The sequence below is a fragment of the Macaca fascicularis genome, chromosome 1 (genome assembly GCF_037993035.2).
Source record: "Macaca fascicularis isolate 582-1 chromosome 1, T2T-MFA8v1.1".
Taxonomy (NCBI): Eukaryota; Metazoa; Chordata; class Mammalia; order Primates; family Cercopithecidae; genus Macaca; species Macaca fascicularis.
Window position 1 is genome coordinate 35,122,095 of NC_088375.1, and position 17,799 is coordinate 35,139,893.

Below are 17,799 nucleotides of genomic sequence, written 5' to 3' on the forward strand. Positions count from 1 at the left end.
ACAGGTTGTACAGGAAGCATGATACTGACATCTGCTTAGCTTCTGAGGAAGCCTCAGGAAATTTACACACATGGCTGAAGGTGAAAGGGAAGCGGGCACATCTTACATGGCCAGAGCAGGAGGAGGTAGGGGGGAGTGCTACACTTTTAAACAACCAGATCTCATGATAACTCACACTTACTGTGACAACAGCAAGGCAGATGGTGTTAAACCATGAGAAACCACCCCCATACTTCAATAACCTCCCAACAGGCCCCACCTCCAACACTGGGGATTATAATTCAACATGAGATTTGGGTGGGGATACAGATCCAAACCATATCAGGTAGCCTGCACAGAAGATCCCAAAGCCTGTATTTGCCCAAGACCTGTCATGTTTTACATTTTTACTGACCTCTGGGATTCAAAAAGCAGTGTACTTGCAGAGCTCAGTGTCTTCATTTCATTTAATCTACAATAAAAGAAAAAATAATTATTCTACATCCTGAGTCCACAGATGTCCAGGAAGAAAAGAGACAGCTCTTGACTCAGGCTCTCTTGGATGGGGCTATGGTGCTCCACAGGAACACCTATGGCACCCGACTCACCTGTGCCTCCCATCACAGCTGTGTCTTTAGACATGCCACAACTTGACATGGCAAAGCATTGCCTGTGCAACCTACAGCAGTAAACATGTTAGTGTAATTAATGTCTTAACAACTTATTACAATTCTCAGATAATTAATCACAAAAGCTAAACATGCTGTCTCACCCTCCTAATGTGCTAATGCTCTAATTATTATGCCTCAATTAAGGGGAAGTCAAATGCTCCTTGCTTAAAAGCACATGCTTAATAAAGGCTCATGCATGGCTCCAGCACACAGTAGGTAGTATATGGTAGTGAGGAAGGAGGAGAAGAACTTTTTAATGCAGGCTTGTAGGCAGCTTCAGGCAAGAAAGTGACAGTTCTCCTTTCTTGAATTTTATTCCTGGACAAATGCCAAGTTCTGAAAACCTACTGGGACTTAGGGATGTCTCTAGGAGGAATGGTGTGGTGGGGGAAGGAAATATGTTCCAGGTGAGGATATGTATATGTGCTGGCACATTTGTGTGTATTTTCTAAAAGTATAAGTTAGACAACAGTCATTTCCTTTAACAGATTCATGGGTGAGTATGGCCCACGGAGCCTGGCTACCTCCTAGGACCCTCAGGACTCTGTGCTTGGCACACTAGGGACACAAAGGCTACAGCAATGAAGCGCCTCCCTCTAAATTAAATCTTACATTTGCCTCCAAATTGTCTTGAATAGTGTTTTTCTTTTTTAAATACACTATACAAACACACCAGAATGCCTTCTGGTAGGACGTAGCCTAGGCTTTCTGTGACTCTCACCTGAGAGACTGGTCTGGCCGCTGTACTTCCACGACCCTAGGTCCACTACCTTTGTACCCAGATTCAGGATTCTTCACACATGCACACTATCAACCCTATGACAATGACAAGCCTCCTGGGTAATAATACTAGCCCACGCAACCCTATAACAACTAATAATTAGAATATAATTTATATTCTAATTATAAATTATAAGTATAATTATTGTGCTACACACAGTTTCTTGAACTTTGGGAGATACTGAGAAGTACTGGACACAGTTTTGGCTCATTAACCATTTTCAGACTTCTTGGGAAGGCTAGACACAGAAGTATTAAAAAAGAAAACGCGGTTCAGGGAAGTATTTGCTAAGTGGCCCATAAGTGATATTTGCCTAGAAGAGAGACAGAGAGATTCCTGGAGTGCTCAGCAAAGTCTTTGCAGAACAGGAGGTGCCAAAGCTGATCCGTAAAGGTGGACAGATGTCACATTGTGGGTCTATAAACCCTTCATTCCTAACTCTTTATTCTTTCATACTTCATCAAAATTCTATGGACTCTACCTTCAAAATATACACGGAATCTGTTATTTCTCCCTACCTCCATTATGACCATCCTTGTCCAAGTCTCCATCATCTCCCACCTGGATAATTGTAATTCTCTTAATTAGTCTCTCGGCTTTTGAGCTTGCCCCAATAGTTAGGATGGTCCAATTACAACTTAAGTCATTCTACTCCTCTGGCTTCTCATTTTATTCCATACAGTACTCTACAAGGCTCAGATGACCTGGCCCTCCATTAATTCTCTTACCTGATCTACTACTACTTCCCTCTAACCACTATCCACTCTGTTTCAATCTCATGTGCCTCTTAATAGCCTCCAAACATACCACGCACACTCTTGGAGTACCCTGAGATATCTGCATTGCTCACCCTCACCCCCTTAAGGTACTTATTCAAAGGGCATCCTCTCAGTTGAGGCTCTGATCACTCTATTTAATATTGCAAATCCACCTCCCCCAACCAAAATTCTCTAATATCCTCTCTGTGTCATCTTTCTCTATAACTCTTAACACCAACTGATGCCAAAGACATGTTACTTGTTTATAGTCATTCTTTTTTCAGTTAACATAAGCTGCATACAAGGAGGGATTCTTGTCCCTTTATTTTATTTTTGCACAGCACCTAGAACAGCAGCTGGCACACAGTAGGTTCTCATTAATTGGGGTGGCTGGAAAATGACACTGGGGCAGGAGAATGGTATAAACAAAACCACAAAAGTAAGACAACACCAGCTGTGATGGAGAAGGTGCAGCTAGGAGACTCACCTGCCAGAAGTGGGAGTTTTGCCTTGAAGGAAAATGGAAATTGAGGTGGAAAAGGTGAGGATAAGGCTGCTTTGTCTTCCGTGCTCTGGAGATGCTCCTCTCATCTAGCACCTTCTACTGCAGCCATGGGGAACTCACATTCTTCTCTTATTGTCTTTTAAAAACATCAGCCTCTGTTTTTAGAAGGAACTGTTTTCATCTGTCTGAAGTCATGAATGGATTGTATTATGATTTGGAACATCCTGTGAACACCAATAAAAATAAAGGCTGCCTTAGGCAACAATTTAGCCACTTCTTCCTTGGCAGGAAATTCAAAGATGGCTTTAATTCTCAGAGGCAGTGGATCATAAAGTGGACACACCCCTTTCACTTAAGTTTATTCTTGAAATTCAGCATGCTCTTAAGAGAGCTGCTCTGGGAAACAGAAATGTCTTTGGACTTTGATACAAAGTATGTGGGATGGGTAGAAGAAAAGGCTATGGGAAGCTGAGAGAAAGTTTTCAATCACAGACTTTCAAGCATTGGGTGGTTCCTCCTTAAGGTTAGAGTCAAAATGCCTCCTCAACCCTGTTATTACCCTGAACAGATTCACCCAAGCTGCAAGAGAAAAGCAGGATTTAGATCAAGTGAGTATGTATACATGTGCTTGTGTGTATTTACTAACAGCCAATAAAAATACATCAACAATTTGTTATGTAAATCAGGAGCTCTAGATTGACAAGGAAACTGCTGCTTTCAGGATCTCATGAAAGCAAACTCTTCCTAGGTATCTGGCTTCAAGTTCTTTGATTGGCAGAGAAGAAACCAAAGTGGTTGGTCCAAGAGGGTGAGAGATGACTTAGAAGCTAATTTTTGCTTGCATTCTTGATCTCCCGTGTACTAAATACATGCCTTAAGGCAATTCAGGAGAAATCTCTGAGCCTCAGTTTCCCTTAGAAGTATAAAGAGAGTAAAAACTTCTATCTCATAAAATTACTATGAGGTTCACAGGATGCAATGTTCATGGAAGTGCTTTGCAACATGCTGTGTCAGTTAGCTATTGCTAAAAAAAGTATGGCTGCATAACAAATCACCTTCAAAACTCTGCAGGTAAGACAATAGCCTATATTTACTGATCTGTGGGTTGGGTTGATCCAGGCTGAGCTTGACTCGATTTGGTGGGCAGCTCACATGATCTCAGCTGGATTCATTCATACGTCTGATGGTCATAATGGGATCAACTGATCTAGATAGGACTCAATGGGGCAAATCAGCTCTAGTCCACATGTTGCTCATCCTCCTTCTGGAATCAGTAGGCTAGCCAAGACATCTTTGTCCCTTGATAAATGAAAAAGTACAAGAGAGCAAATTCAGTCACTCAAGAGCTTCTCAGTCCCTTGCTCACATCATGCACGCTAGCATTCCACTGGCCTAAATAAGTCACTGGGGAATCTGCAGTGAATGAAACTGAAATAGTCTATGGTAAAGGACATGGATGTAGGAAGGGGTTAAGAGCTAGAGTTGTTAATGCAATCTACTGTAAGTACTGTAAAAATGCAAGACATATTGCCAATGCTCTCCAGAGAGTTGTAGAATGAGCAGAAATATTTTTGGCTTATCAATGTTGTATTTCTCCAGACTACAGCAGATCATTCTCTTCTGTCATCAGCCCCCACCCTCCAATCAGTAAAATCCAGGAAACTTATTCACTATCAGCCATCAAAGAAGGCAGGATACTCAGGATACTATACTGGTGGAGAACACAGGTTTGTGGTCAGATGGATCAGGATTTGAGATCCTGCTCTATTACTGACTCACTATATAATCTTGGATGAGGTGTTTAACTGCTTTAAGTCTTAATTTCCTTATCTCCCTTGGTGATCCAGGCTCATGGCTTTAAACACTATCCATGTCATTACCCTGGACAGATTCACCCAAGCTGTAAGAGAAAAAGCAGGATTTAGAAAATCCAGTGAATGTGTAGTGTACATGTGCTTGTGTATATTTACCTGCAGCCAATAAAATATATCAACAATTAGTTATGTAAATCAGGCACTCTAGATTGACAAGGAAACTGCTGCTTTCAGGATCTCATGAAAGCAAACTGTCTTCCTTAATGTATGGCTTCAAGCTCTTTGATTGGCAGAGAAGAAAACAAACTGGTAGATTCAAGAGGGCGAGAGATGACATAGAAGCTAATATTTGCTTGCATTCTTGATCTCCCTTGTACTAAACACATGCCTTAGGGCAATTTGGGAGAACTCTCTGCCTCAGTTTCCCTTAGAAGTACAAAAAGTATGTGTGTGTACATGTGTATTTACCAACAGCCAATAAAATACATCAACAATTATTTATGTAAATCACGACCTCTAGATTGACAAGGAACTATCCATATGTTGATGATGCTAAAATTTGTATTTCTAATGAGAACTTCTTCCCTTAACTTCGTATTTGCACATTCCCCACTCCACATCTACAACTGGGTAACTCACCAGTATCTAAAAGTGAATATATTTAGAATGCAGCTACTCATCTTTTCCCTTAAATCTGCTCCTCCACCCTATTACTTATCTTGTTCACTGGCACCTCCATTCTTCCAACGGATTACACTTACAGCCTTATTATCATCCTTGTCTTATACTCTATATCCAATCTGCCAGGAAATCCTTTTGACTCTACCTGTAAAATATACCCTAAACTCAGCCTATTTTTACCAAGTCCACTGCTAGTGAGAGGTGACAATGTGCTAGCAGCCCTTGCTCTGGGCGCTGCCTGGGCGTCCACTCTGGGGGCGCTTGAGGAGCCCTTCAGCCCGCCACTGCACTGTGGGAGCCCCTCTCTGTACTGGCCGAGGTTGGAGCCGGCTCCCTCTGCTTGCGGGGAGGTGTGGAGGGAGAGGCACGGGCGGGAACTGGGGCTGCGCGCCTCGCTCACAGGTGGGCGTGGGCTAGGCGGACCCCCCGCACTCGGAGCAGCCGGCCTGCGCTGCCGGCCCAGGGCAGTGAGGGGCTTAGCACCGGGTCAGCAGTTGCGGTGGGTGCAGTGGGTCCCCCAGCAGTGCCGGCCCGCCGGCTCTGCTCGAGTTCTCACCGGGCCTCAGCTGCCTCCCTGCAGTGTAGGGCTCCGGACCTGCAGCCTACCATGCCCCACCCCCACCCCCACCCCGCGGTGGGCTCCTGCACGGCCGGAACCTCCAAGCCTACCCCTGCTCCATGGTACCTGGTACTATAGACCCCCCCAAGGGCAGAGGAGTGCGGGCCCAGCTCGGGACTGGCAGGCAGCTCCACCTGTGCAGGATCCACTAGCCAGGTGGGCTCCTGAGTGTGGTGGGGACTTGGGGAACTTTTATGTCTAGCTAAGGGATTGTAAACTCACCAATCAGCACTCTGTGTCTAGCTCAGGGTTTGTAAATACACCAATCAGCACTCTGTCAAAATGGACCAATCAGCTCTCTGTAAAATAGACCAATCAGCTCTGTGTAAAATGGACCAATCAGCAGGATGTGGGTGGGGCCAGATAAAAGAAGAAATGCAGGCTGCGGGAGCTAGCCAGCGGCGACCTGCTTGGGTCCCCCTCTGTAGCGTGGAAGTTTTATTCTTTCACTCTTTACAGTAAATCTGGCTGCTGCTCACTCTTCGGGTCCACGTGGCCTTTAAGAGCTGTAACACTCACCATGAAGGTCTGCAGGTTCCCTCCTGTCAGCGAGACCACAAACCCACCCGAAGGAAAATGCTCCACACAAATCTGAACGTCTGAAGGAACAAACTCCGGACACAGCAGCTTTAAGAACTGTAACACTCATCGCGAGGGTCCACTGCTTCGTTCTTGAAGTCAGCGAGACCAGGAACCCACCAATTCTGGACACACTAGGACACCAGACTAAGCCACAGTCATCTCTTATGCAGATAATTGCATTCATTTCCTGATTCTGCACAGCCTGCTGTAGTGAAGTCACTAGCCAGAGTGAGTCAGATCATGTCTTCTTTCTGCTCAAACCCTCTAACGTCTTCCCATCTCACCCACTGTAAAAGCCAGCTTCTTTACAGTGGCATACAAGGCCTTCATGATGTTGCCTCCCTGAACTGTGCTCTCGACTCTTTCCAATATAGCCATATGATGGTCTCCTTGCTGTTCTCCAGAGCTTTGCACTTTTAACTTTCTCTGTGATGCTCTTTCCTCAGATACTCAGATGGCCCATTCCTTTACCTCCTCTAGGCGTTTACTCAAAGTTCACCTTTTCTCTGAGGCTTTCCAACCACGCTGGCCACCTCCTCTGCCATATATTTTCCTTTATACCTTATCATCTAACATGCTGACTGTTTTACATATTTGTTTCACTTACTAGCTTTCTCAGTTGCCAAGTTATAAAATCCAGATAAAGTGGAATGTTGTCCATGATATACATTGTCATATTCTTAAGGCCTAGAATGTTACCAGGCACATAGTAGTTGCTCAATGCCTATTTGTTGAATGAATAAGTGAAGAGAATAGAAGTATTATACAGATTAAATGAGATAATACATGCAAAAATTTAGCATAGTGTCTGATGCATAGTAAGTGTTCAAAAAATGATAGCTCAAAATACCCAGCAAGTAAAATCTAAAGCCCTGGTATTCTGAGTCTTAGCTGTGGCTCTATAAACTGCAATTTTACTAATTTTTTCAAGAGGGAGTCTCGCTCTGTCGCCCAGGCTGGAGTGCAGTGGCCGGATCTCAGCTCACTGCAAGCTCTGCCTCCCGGGTTTACGCCATTCTCCTGCCTCAGCCTCCCGAATAGCCGGGACTACAGGCGCCGGCCACCTCGCCCAGCTAGTTTTTTTTTTTTTTGTATTTTTTAGTAGAGACGGGGTTTTACCATGTTAGCCAGGATGGTCTCGATCTCCTGACCTCGTGATCCGCCCGTCTCGGCGTCCTAAAGTGCTGGGATTACAGGCTTGAGCCACCGCGCCCGGCCTAATTTTTTCTGATAGCACCTTTTCACTAGGGCTCAAATTAACTCTCTCCCCCCAGTACCTGTGTATTAGTCCATTTTCCCACTGCTATAAAGAACTGCCTGAGACTGGGTAATTTATAAAGGAAAGAGGTTTAATCAACTCACAGTACAATATGGCTGGGGAGGCCTCAGGAAACTTACAATTATGGCAGAAGGTGAAGGGGAAGCAAGGCACCATCTTCAAAGGTGAAAGCAAGAGGAATGAACACAGGGGGAGCTACCACTTATGAAACCATCAGATCTTGTGATAACTCACTATCATGAGAACAGCATGGGGAAACCACCCCCATGATCCAATTACCTCCATCTGGTCTCTCCCTTGACACGTGGGGATTATGGGGATTATAACTCAAGATGGGAGCACAAAGCCTAGCCCTATCAACCTGGCACACAGAAGATGCTGACTGTGTTTTAATTCAAAGTGAAAGTAAATAAATCTGAATTTGCAGATGACTGGTCAAGTTGTTCCCTCTGGTGTTGATCAGGGTCTAAAGGAAGCTGCTGCTCTGGAGAGTATGTGAGTTTGTGAGATTACACTGGGATGACACCAGGTCACCTACAGCATTTAAAACCTAGTGGGTACCACAGACATTGGACTGTTAGTTTGGTATACTAACAGTCTGCCCTACAAGTTCTCTCTGTCCAGTCTTTAGGTTTCCTCAGGAAACTCTATTTCCTCTGAGAGTGAAGATCTATTTATATTTACTGCTATCCCAAGAACAATAATAAAAACCATCACAGAAAAAATTGTCTATAGTAAGAACATTTTTTCTTAAACTCACAAAGTAGGCAAGCATGATTCATTCTCCCAATAGAAGAGAGGCCAATGGGTGTGTCTGGAGTTGTTTGGATTCCAGCTTAATTCTCTGCCACTTCACTTACCAAAAGAAAGAAGGATGGTGCATCTATGAATAATATCTCTCTCTTAATGATGCAGAAAAGAGCCAGCAGAGATGCCCCCAATATTATATCCCCAAATCTGAATTCTTACAAAGGCAACTGTTTGGGGCATGCTTTCATTTCTTACTCAGCCTCTACCCCTAACTTGTGTGGGCCATGGCATCTATTCAACATGATATGCATTTATGGACCATCTGTTATTTGCTTTGCACTGGGCCTCAGGGTACAGAGTCCAGACATGATCACAATGGAAGCTCAGTAAATAATAACATGAAACAAACCAATAAATGTTTCAAGGTGATATATGATTAAACATCCAGTAATGTCCTGTGGAAAATATGTGCTGTTACAGTTTATTAGCTATAGGCTCTATAGAAAAAATCACCAAGGAAGGCTTCATGGAAGAGGTAGTGCTTGGTATGTGCCCCACTCCATTCTATGTGCTTTCTTTGCATTAATTCATTTCATCTTTAACTAACTCTTTGAGGCAGGCTAATGTTATGACCTCCATTTTCCAGACGAGGAAATTGAGGCACAGAGAAGTTAAGTAGCTCATCTACCAAGTGTTGGAGCTGGGTTTAAACTTGGAAGTCTGGCTTCAGCGCCTTTGGTTTGCTTTTTATCAAGGCACTATCCAGGATCCTCACACCCACTGTCAACAATGAGTACAACCTTCTTTTCTCTGAACATATAAAGATATATATTTGTCAGGGACATCTTAACTTGAGTTAGAGGCTTAAGACAGAAAGGATTTAAATAGTTAAGGAGTTTAAGAAAGAGACTCAGCATAAACACATAGTTAGAAGTGAGCAAGGCTTATGAGTTTAGGGCCCAAATTTTCCATGCATTTTATACAAAAATATATCACTGATGAACGGCCAAACATAAAATCTAGGTACTACATTAGTAATAGCTCAAATGTAAATATTATTGGTAGTAAAAAACAAAACAAAAAAAAGTTATAAAAGATAGTTGGGGCCAACATATTTTTTTCAAAATGTACAAAACAAAACTATTTTTTTCCAAGTTGAAGGCTCTTCCTGGGTTTTCTAATCACTGTTTTCTGATATTTTATTCCTAGTCATGACTCTGATGGCACCTGGTCTTTACAGGTTCATTCTCAACAAGGGAGCCAACAGCTTTCCTTCCTTTACCTGCCATAATAACGTCAGATCACTGAGACATTTTTTTCCCTAATCTCTGAGGATCATATGGGCTTCTTGCTTCATCTACTAAAGCGCAAAGCAGATTTACATTACTGCTCTTCCTGAAGGTCCCTGCAGCCAAACAACTACTCATCACACATTCCCCATCCTCAAGGCCAATAACCTTTACTTCTTCCTCTACCACTGCTTGTCCAGAGCAGGGGCAGAAAGAGGCTCAAGGCTCAGCCCCCTTAAACTTCACCACTTATGACAGACTAGAACATACTTGATATTTTCCAAGGGCTGAGAGATTTATGAACAAAGGTCCTGACATGCTATAATATAAAATAATTGGAGAATTTCTCAAAGAACTAAAAATAGAATTACCATTCAACCCAGAAATCCCATTACTAGGTATATACCCAAAGGAAGATAAAGCATTCTATCAAAAAGACACCTGAACTCACACGTTAATCACAGCACTATTCACAATAGCAAAGGTTTGGAATCAACCTAAATGCCCGTCAATTATGGATGGGATCAAGAAAATGTGGTATATACACACCATGAAATACTACACAGCCATAACAAGAATGAAATTATGTCCTTACAGTAACATGGACACAGCTGGGGGCCATTATCCTAAACAAATTAACACAGAAACAGAAAGGCAAATACTGTGTTTTCTCACTTAGAAGTGTGAGCTAAATATTGAGTACACATGGACATAAAGATGGAAACAATAGACACAAGGTATTCCAAAAGAGAGGACGGGGGAAGGCGGACAAGGGTTGAAAAACTACCTATCAGGTACTATGTTCAGTATTTGGGTGATGGGTTTGATAAAAGCCCAAACCCAGCATCACACGAAATACTCATGTAACAAATCTGCACATGTACCCCTTGAATCTAAATTTTCTTTTTTTAAAAAAAAAAAAAAGAACTATCAAAGATAAAAAGAATTATTTTTTAACAATCCATTTTCTTAGGACTGACAAGTCTCACCTGTTATGTGTGGCAGAGAAATATCATTTTTATTTTCCTGAGGAAAGCTAAATATTTCAGCCTCTCTTGCAGTTAAGTCAGAAGCCATGCAACTAAGTTTTGACCAATGAAAGGCAGATGGAAAAGATATGACTCCCTTCTAGTCCTGGCCCTTAGAAGCATCATGCCAGCATCTTCCAGCCCTTTCTTCTCTTTCCTTTGAAGACATTCATCTCAGCTGGCATTAACGACAAGATGGAAGAATGTCAGATCCCTGAGTCACCTCCTAAAGGACAGCCACCTAGTCCATGTTAGACTATGACATGGGCAATGAATAAACCTTTGTCATGTACAGCCACAAATAATTCAGGGTTTATTTGTTACTTCAGCATAGTATAATCTATCCTCATCAGAGTGTATCCTCTACACTCTGAGGAAAGGATGTCAAATTGTAGGCAGATTATTGTTTTCGTTAACAATAATTGTTGAGCAGCTTCTCTATGCCAGGCACTGTGCGTGACACCAAGCATAATAATATAGATCCTCAGCAAGGATATTTTGATATCCTTGGTATTTTACATTCATTTTACAAATGGGAGAAGCAAGACTGAGAGAGGTGGTGGTGGTGGTGGTGGTGGTGTTTTTTTAAAAAAAAAGAAAGAAAGCTTTTCCAAAGTCAAGCAATTTGTGGTAATTTTTCTGATGCCAGAGTTTGTTATTTCAATGACTTTGTATCTTTTTTCTCATGGTTAAAGATCCCCTCTTCTCATTTTTGGCAAGAAGAGATGACCCCGATTACATTCATTTTTCTTCATGAAAAGCCTGCTATTATTTCTACCAAATTCCGAGTTTTTTGAATACTGCCTCATGACTTGCTCTACAGAGTCACTGAACACAATAGAGATTCCAGCACATTTTGTGTTGTTAATCATTATGGAAGCCTAGTGGGAATTGTCCATCACTCTTAGTCCTTGTTCTGAATGTGAGAGCCTGTCTACATATTTATCTGTGATCCAATTGAAATGAAGATGCTATAAGAAAAGTCACCCAGATGTTTTGGTCCATGTCATCACAGTCACTAAAAATGCTAATTATACCCAAACCAATCTAGATAAAATAAATCTAGTCCACAACATATATCAAGCACTCTCTATGTACAGGACACTGTACAAGCAAAAGGGTTTGATGGTTTACATTTGAGCTCTGGGTCCTCACGAGCCCCATCAAACCTAGCCTCAGGCAAAGAGCATGGTTGGCTTCCAAATCATACACATTTTTTACATCAAAGGGAAAAATCATTTAATCTTTACTTCTAATAAGATAAAAGAAATTAAGATTTTATTCTGGTAGTGGATGACATATATTTATATACAAGTGATTTAAGATCTATAATTACATTTTATAGTCATAGCAACCCTGTGAAATAGCTAAAATGTTTATAATTATCCCCACTTGCCCATGGTACAATTGAGGCACAATGACTTTGCCAAGCTCTCATAGTGGTAGAATTGAGAATGGAGCTATATTCCCCAAATCCTCATGCTGAGCAATCTATACATTTCTTACAAAAGAGCACTTGATATTGGATATAATTGATAGCATCCCATCCCATCCAAATCATGCAGATCAGGAGCAGCAATTCTTCATGAGGAACTAGTACATGTAGGACAAGCTTTTAATATATTTCAACGTTCTATCTACCTCACTTTCTCCTTTCTCACTTATAAGTCCACTGAATCACATAGAGCTGATCCTCTCTGCCTCTTCCCCTGACCTTTTTTCCACCAGTGAACACATTATTCACATTGAAACTTTGCCATTTTATGTGCTCCCATAAGCTATGTATATAAAAACTACAATATATTGTGTCTCCATTTAGAGTAGAGTATTCTAGTCTCATTTTTAGGAAGTAAGCTTCAATTTTCTATAATTAATTATTTCTGATGATATTTCCATAGTGAGCCCCTTGAGGACCGTGAAAGAAAGGTCCAGGCCAGTTATGAACAAGGTGAACGGAGAGGTCATTTGCCAAATAACTTATTTGGAAACCGTAATATTTGGTGTTTCCAACAGAATCCCAATGGGAAATGTAATTCACCCAAATGGCTCAAGTGAAGAGACCTAGATGGAATTAGCTACCAAGGGATGGGCGAGGAAGCTGAGGCACTAAGAGACTGGCAACTGATGAAAACCACTACACTTCCAAGGCAGAAAAGCAAAGGACAAGTGCAGGAATTAGTGTTATCAGAACTCAGTGAAGGCTATAATCAACATCAGGTGTAGTGGCTGTCAGAAACACCGCACCAAAGCAGGGTGAGAGCAAGAGAGAAACGCCATAATCTTTCTCTTCTCCCAACCTCTGATTTTTTGCTGGTGCCTCCCACTGGCCAAATCCAATCGGAGGCCAGTAGGCAAAGGAATACAGGTGACGCAGTCCACACTGGACAGCCTTCCAAGTATAGAGCAAGGCAGGAGAGAAAAGAATGGATCTGGGGCCAGGGTAGAGGTCCGTGGAGATTGGTACAAATGAGGAATAACCACGACATCTGGTTATTCACATGCCATTCTATCTGCAAAAGTGGGAGATGCTTATTATAATAGTGAAACCCCTTTTCAACATTCCACCATCTGACACACACATAAAATACTGGTGTAAAAATGGCTCTGGCCTGAATACACATCAATGTTTTTTAATGTGTTAGTAAATACAGTCGTTAGCTGTTCCAGGAGAGAATTATGCATCATCAACTGACATAAAAGGGAGTGTAATGTCATCTTCAATTGCTGTTAGAAGAAATAGAATGAAATTATGAGCAATTAGGAAAAGAAATATTGTGTCTCTATGGCAGCTCAGGTTTTACTGAAAATCCTGTTGGACTGGTTATGCTAGCTGAAGCAGCCACATAAACGTTTGAGGCCCACGCCCAGGCAAAGGAAAGAGTTATGACCTGGGAGTATGTTTCCATGGTAAAGCTTCAGGGAATTTAATGCCCTGAAGTAGCTTGAAGCACATCAATGGCACAAGGTCAATGAAGAAACCTGTTCCAAACATGAGGAGTGTTTACAAGCCTTCTGTAAATGTGATTTAGAAAACTCTTATCTCAAAGATGCCAATATTTAAGATAACAAATGACTCCTGAGAAAAAGCAAGAGCAGGCCCCTCAAGGGACTCTTTTGCTAAGAAAATACAGATCTGAATCTAAGGGAAGGGGAATTTGGGCTGTGGCTTAGTTCTAAACAAACAGTATCTGTCTTCAGAAGAGGATTTTCAATTTGGGGTTGGCCATATATGGTGACTCTGTAATACCAATCAATTAACTTTCTCCTTGAAAAAGGATCACAGCCCTTCTAATACCCATTTGTTCTGAAATTGGGGAAGGCCTGGTATTGACCTCTGAAATATTGTTGAAACAGAGCTTGAACTCTTTTAAACTATGAAATCAAATACAATCTCTCCACCCTGGCATTCAAGGCCTTAATCTATCTTCTCAAGTTTACCTTCCAGTGTTCCCCTACAAACCATCTGAACTTAATCCCCTCTGTCACTTTGATTTTTTTTTTCTATCGCTAATCTCTATTATCTCTGCTGATCAAAAATCTGTTCATTCTTCAAGACCAACTTCTCTATGGAGCACTTCCTGACTTGCAAACATACTAATTCTTTCATCTTTTATGCGTTTGTAGCATTTGTTAATGTACATGGTACTTACTTTATTCTCCCTCCTATTATAGTCATTTACACTCTTGCTGACTATTCTCTAAAATGTTGGAAATTCCTTGGAGAGAGGGTTCACGCCTCATAATGACTCATGTACTAGGGGTTTGGCCAGAGTGTTGAACTGACTTGATTTGAATGGTATTAGTGAGGATGAAGGAATGAATCAGAGATTCCCTTTAAAGTTCATGAAAACAATCTCAAGATGTTCTATCCCATTGAGTCAAAGATAAAATGGATATTTTCAATATTACCAGAAAAGATGCTTTAGACAAAGGGAACTCAATACTCTAAACTGCCTTATCAGTCTATGAGACAGTTAACTCCAGGAAGGCATTTTATAAGCATTCTTAATACTCTCCAAAAGTGCTTTCACTCATACCCACAGTGCACAATTCTTACATGCTGATAATTTCTAAATATAAGTTTCTAGATAGCACTTATCTCTGAAAATCCAGTCCTATATTACGACTTGTCTCCTAAATACATCCATCTTGATGTCCCAGAGGCATCTCAAATTCAACATGATGCATTTGAAATTCATGATATCCTCATCCCATTTTTCCCTTGCTCCCATCCTCACAATTCCTCTTCGTTCCAAATTCCCCATCTCAGTTAATACATCTTCATCAATTGTGTTGCATCTATCCAAATGCCATCCTGCACTGTCCTGTGCAATCACCTGGGAGGCTGCAGTGAAACAGTAGACCCTGCCCATGTCCCCATGGACACCTGCCTCCAGCTTCTCTCCTCCTTTTCATGCAGGCCTGATACTGTTGTTTGCTCCACCTAATACATTATCTGGTTCCCACCATTTAAAAATCAAATTCAAGTCTTTTAGCATGACACCCAAGGACTGTCATAACCTGGCCCAAATTCCCTTTCCAGCCACACAGTTCCCATGAGTTATTTGTTCTTTGCTTTTCCCCCGAGACTGAATCTTGCTCTGTCACCCAGGCTGGAGTGCAGTGGTGGGATCTCAGCTCACTGCAACCTCCACCTCCTGGGTTCAAACAGTTCTCCTGCCTCAGCCTCCCAAGTACCTGGGATTACAGGCACATGCCACCACACCCTAATTTTGGTATTTTTGGTAGAGACGGGATTTCATCATGTTGGCCAGGCTGGTCTCGAACTCCTGACCTTGTGATCCGCCCACCTCGGCCTCCCAAAGTGCTGGGATTACAAGTGTGAGCCACCGCGCCCAGCCCCCATGAGTCATATTCTTACAGTATCTTGCATTCTGTCTACAATATTCTCCCTCTTTTCAACCTTGTGCCCAAAATAAATTCTTACACATTGCAGAGACACAGTTTAAATATAACCTCATCTGCACAGCCTTTTTTCAATCCCCTCTCTCCATATCTATCAAAGGAAGTCTTAGACATTGTCTTCTCTATTTGCATGGCTTATTCACTCACTCTCATCTTATTTGGGGACAGTGTTTAAGTGTCATGGACCATGCCAGGCACAGGAAAAAGAGGGATGACTAACAGACTTGCTCCTTGGATACACCTTTGTAATATAATAACATTTAACACAGGTCTATCTCCCCCAATCCCTCCCATCACTGATTATGATCAATAAGACAAGTTTATGTCTTGGTTATTCCTAGATCCTCAGCAGCTATTTATTGTGGTCTAGTCATTTCTTTGTGCCCTTGCCCTGTGGTACCTAAAACTTACTTTGGTATTCAGTGGATATGCAATAAGTAGTCACTCAACAAAGCAAGTAGCTGGTTCACTGTGTAATTAATTCCCTAACATCTCAGACAGAAGATAACTTGGTTTTACACAGATTATCTCTTCCTTGCATTTATTAGCAAGACAACTCTACTCTGTTGTCTTCTTGGTACCAAGCAGAGAAAACTGGTTGAGATAAAATTCACTTAGATGCTGTCTCTAGGATAATGCCCCACTTTCCTCATTTCTTCATGAGAGTGAGGCTTAGCACCCCTAACCTGAGTCTCAGTAAGAGGAGGAAGAGGCAGAGGAAATGGAACGGAAAAAAATATCATGCCAGAGACTACAGGTTGCAGAAAACAAGAAAAACACAGAAGCCTCAATGTCCTAGAGGCTAGCACCATGGATCAATGGATTAGGAACTGAAATTAGAATCAAAATACCTGTATTCAAGTTCTAATTGTCTGTTCTCTAATTGGATTACCTCAGTCAAGTCACCTAAACTTCCTGGGCCTCTGTTTTCTTAATCTGTAAAATAGGCATAATGATAGCTATCTTATAGTATTATTGTGGGGATCAAATTAGATTTTGAATATGAAGTATAGTGTGATAATTAAAAAATGGGCTTTGGAGTCTACTAAATATGAGTATACTTATTAATTGTGTGACTGTAGACAGGCTAAAACTCCTTGAGTCATAGTTTGCTTGTAAAATGGGCATTATAAGGGAATGATTTGTGGTATAAAATAATGTATACAAAGTGTTAAGCACAGTACTTGATACAAAGCAGGCACACAACAAATAGTAGTTATTTTATAATGATTAACAAAATATAAAATTCCATACAACTGCAAGGAGTATATCCTTAGGACTGATTGAGAAAGAGGTATCAACACCAGGTGCTCTGCTCGTAAAGTAAAGCATCACTGAGGAAAAATATAAGCATATCCAGAAAATAAAGCTAAAAGCCTGTCTGTCATTAAAACTCAGAAGTAATTGATAAGTGTTTCATGAAGAAAATATTTATAAGAGGCAGGATTAGAAAATGGATGGACTAGGAAACAGAAAGGGCTAACCTGCTACAAAAAAGTATGAACAAGTAACATGGGGTGAGCCAGGTGATAAAGTCGGAGAACAAACAACGCCAAGGTTTACATGCAGGTAAGGTTACTGCTAGACCAGGAGCAAGCCCATAAGGGAGCTAAGCCGAGCTCCTGGGAGAAGGACATCCAGGCAGAAGGAATGACATGAACAAAGCTGCTGTGGCATCAAAGCATCAAAGCACTGAGCATGGACCAAGGGAAGATGGATAATCACCTTCCCCAGGGGTGAGCCTGAGTTAGATGTTTCTCTGGCCTATCGTAATCAGAAGTAAAGTACAAGGAGACTCAGAAAGCCAGGATCTGATCTTTCAGTTCTCCTTGAGAACAAAGCAAAGGAAGAACTGAAAGCATCTATGGGCTTTTATCACCAAATTCCATCACAAAACAGAGGTCTTAGAAGGACAGGATGCACCACCTCCCTCTGCTGATGGTAAAAACAAGGCAAGTCACAGAGCAAATTCCAGCACACTGCAGGGCCTCAGGGTGCAGATGGGCCACCTGTGCACCAATGCTAGATATTGCTGTCAGCCAAAGCCACCTGCAGAGGCCTGCATTTGCTGATTCACCATCTCAGGTGCTCAGCACACACATCCTCAGGGTAACCAAACTCCTGTCAGCAGATGTGC

The 17,799-nt window shown here is 41.8% G+C and overlaps 1 long non-coding RNA gene across 4 annotated transcripts in view; it reads right to left on the reverse strand.

The window, feature by feature from the left end:
* Nucleotides 1-17,799, reverse strand: part of LOC107126550 (uncharacterized) — a 340,932-nt gene that overhangs the window by 171,622 nt on the left and 151,511 nt on the right. For all 4 annotated transcript variants that reach the window (XR_012426618.1, XR_010581393.2, XR_010581341.2 and 1 more), the window contains one exon: nucleotides 395-451. This is a non-coding gene — a long non-coding RNA (uncharacterized lncRNA). The remainder of the gene's footprint in view (nucleotides 1-394; nucleotides 452-17,799) is intronic.